At 31.5% G+C, this 3,598-nt stretch overlaps 1 protein-coding gene across 4 annotated transcripts in view; it reads left to right on the top strand.

The window, feature by feature from the left end:
* LOC106679293 (carbohydrate sulfotransferase 5) overlaps positions 1 to 3,598 on the top strand; it is a 231,098-nt gene that overhangs the window by 29,066 nt on the left and 198,434 nt on the right. The window lies entirely within an intron of this gene.

Below are 3,598 nucleotides of genomic sequence, written 5' to 3' on the forward strand. Positions count from 1 at the left end.
AAAAAATTGTTTATTATATCCTATTATTGTATATCTTTTTTTTATGATTATACCATGAATATGTAATGTAAATATGTCCGATTACGGATTGATAAGTATGCTGTGTCAAATAGCAACCTAATGTATTTAGGCAGCATATATGAATAAAGTATTTCTCTCTCATTCGCTCTATAAGTCACTTTACATATTATGCTTACAAACTATAATTATCAGATAAGGTTTAATAAAAGCTTAAGGCGACCATTTGGTATTATTCATTTCGAAGTCGAGGAAGGTTATATAAAGTAGCCCAGTACTGAAAGGTTCCATAAAGTAGTCCACTACTGGTACCATTACACCTTCAATTTACTCTCTTTACCGCTTTAGGTTGGAGAAAGTGCTCATAGGATCCCATACCTGGCAAAAGATATATTAGTCAACGTTTAGAATTTTTTTTATGCTCTACGTTTCGTAATAGTTTACGAAATAAAATCTGCAAGACCGATTCTGTCGGATTACGTCTTTCAGCGTATCCATTTAAGAGCAAACTAGGTCATTGCAATAATGTGCTGGCTTATAGTTCGTTTTGACAGAGTTACAAGTTCTATGTAATAAGTTCCAAATATAAATATATATATTTTGATAGTGATGACTTATTCGATAAAGGTTTTTCTATTCAATCTCTTAAATAAGTGAATTTTAGAAAATAACTCTATGTTTATTGTGAATAGAAAACGAAGTAAAATTCAAGCTAATAACAGAAAAAAAGTAACTGCTGTTGATTTTTTTTAAGATATATTTATTTTTTTAATATTATGAAGCGCTTATTAGTTATAATAATAGTACAAGAGCCGGAAAGAAAAAAAGGCAGTTATCTCACCCCAATTTTTGATTACTTCAATGAAAACTGTGTATAATTACCAGTCAAAACTGATGAGTCTGCCAAGTATAGGTAGGGGGAATAAAAAATGGGGGCTGTTTCAAAACCTTAAAAAAACATTATTTTTTCAATCGGAGCTCTATATCTTAAAAACTGTCAACAACACTAGAAAATCTAAGAGAACATTATTTAAAGAAGACTAAATTTGCTCCAATATTAGCCCTAAAAGTGCTATTTTCGTCCAATAGTTCTCGAGATATAGCTTTTTAAAAAGCACAATTTCTTAAAAATCTACTGAAAGATTAGTAGTTAGTTAATTTATTTTGAGAAATCTATATCTCAGGAACTATAAGACGTACAGATGTCTATTAGCACTCAAATTAAAGCTAGTTTAATAGACTATAAAGAAGTGTATGACATTTACCTTCGTAGGAATAGTAATTTTCATGATATTTGCTAAACTAAATTGATTTACAGCTCTTTGGACAATAAGTCTGATTTATGAAAAACTTCATTTCAGAAACCATTGGATGTACAGCATGTTTGCCAGCGCTTAAAATAAAGCTAGTTAAATTTACTACAACATAGTTATTAATTATGTTTATCTTTGTAGGAGTAGTAATTTTTATGAAATTTGACAAAATAAACTCACAAAAGTAGTTTATGACACTTATCTTCGTAGGGGTAGTAGTTTATGATATTCACATATGAATATAAATTTGGCAAATGAAATTTTCTCCTAACAACTATAAATCAATTTATTTTAGCTAATTTCATGTAAACTATTACTCTTACAAAGATAAACATTATAAACTACTTTATAGCTCATTAAACTATCTTTAATTTGAGTTCTAATAGACATCAGTCCGTCAAATGGTTTTTGAGATATAGATTTTTCAAAATAAATACACTAACTACTGATATTTTAGTACTTCCCATACAACATTTTTATGATATGTTGCTTTTTAAAAAGTTATCTCGAAAACTATTTAACGTAAATAACTCTATTAGAGCTTATATTTTAGCCAATTTGCCCTTCTTTAAATGACGTTCTCTTTGATTTTCTTGTGTTGTTGGTAGTTTTTAAGATATAGAGCTCCAAATAAAAGTTAATGTCTTTTTAAGGTTTTGAAACAGCCGCCATTTTTTATTTCCCCTACCTATACTTGGCAAACTCATCAATTTTGACTATTAATTATACATAGTTTTCATCAAAGTAATCAAAAATTGGGGTGAGATAGCTGCCTTTTTTCTCCTCTTTGGCTCTTGTACTATAATAAAGGCGAACTCGAACGTCCAATGCTGATACCACCAATCTGTTTTGATTGTCCAGCGAGGACCAATCGAACCCAAATATTCCACCAACTCCCATCTACGCTTTGGTCTACCCTTCGAATGTTTATCTTTTGGGTCAGTATTTATTAAATTTTTAGGTAACTACCCCTTACTATATCCTACAACCTTACGTTTAAATCTTATTGAGCGCAATTCTGTCACATGATTTATATTTACCTGTTTTTTTTTGTATTGCTTTTTATTCTATTTATTGATATTTACAACTGTAAATAAATACATCAAGTAAATGTGAAATAATATTATAATGATACGGTACAAGCATGTAGAGAAACTACCCATTGCTATCACTCTAAAAATATATTTACAATATAACGTTTCGAGACCATCTTCTTTTCAGACGACTCGGAGCATTGTCCGGAATGAAAGAGGAAGCAAGGATAGAAACTAATGGGTTTGAGTGGTTAGGGAGTTTGTAATGGAAGAATTGATATCTGGTTCGGGCTAGATCTGTTACATAGGGAACATTAAGGTCTTTATGGATGATTTTATTTGTGACAAAGTAAGGATTTTATATTTATAGGATTTTATAAGGAGCATTAAGGATTTTGGATTGTAAGGAATTCGAAGGGTTTAGAGGAGCCCCAAAGCTCAACTCCGTATGACCAGATAGGTCTTATTACAGTCATGTAGATCAGTCTTTTGTAATGAATTGGAAGTTAAGACCGTTTTTCTACTTAGTGCAGTAATAGTCGGTATCTACGTGCAGTTTCCTGTATTTTCTGTCTTGTGTGAGGATTCCAAGTAAGTCGTTTGTCCAGCTGTAGTCCAAGGTAGCGGATCTGTTCTACAAGGGTAACAGCAATGCTAATAAAGTATACTGTAGGGCAGTCGGTAGCCTTACGACGAAGGGCAAAGGTGATTTTATGAGATTTGTTGGGATTTACTTTAATCCTCCTATTACGACACTATTCTTCGAGTGTTGTGATTTTGGATTGGAGATTTTGGGAAACAATATAAGGATTATTATTAACATCGGGACATCTAGTGAGGATAGCGTTAGGATTGGATAGGATGTCAGCTCTATAGACGGTGTAGAGGATGGGACCGAGAATACTACCATGAGGAACACCAGCGGACTGAGAACAGAGGGATGAATAAACAATACATTAAATAAAAACTTTTCGAAACAATTCTTATGTTTATAAAGTATATAAAAAAATAATTAATAATAACAATGGATTATTCCTTAACGAACCTAAAATCTCTCGGTAAAATAATTACTGATTCTAGATTTAGTGCACGTTTCAGTATCCTGTATTCAATCGAAATATTATTAGCATCTGGTTATTGAGATACAATCAGAACATTTAAAAAAGTGTTTTTAATTCATGGCACCAGGAAACTGGTAGGTTGTGGCGAAAGTCGTATAATATGCTTTGTATA

Source organism: Halyomorpha halys, unplaced genomic scaffold, assembly GCF_000696795.3.
Source record: "Halyomorpha halys isolate HHAL.00 unplaced genomic scaffold, Hhal_1.1 Scaffold193.1, whole genome shotgun sequence".
Lineage (NCBI taxonomy): Eukaryota > Metazoa > Arthropoda > Insecta > Hemiptera > Pentatomidae > Halyomorpha > Halyomorpha halys.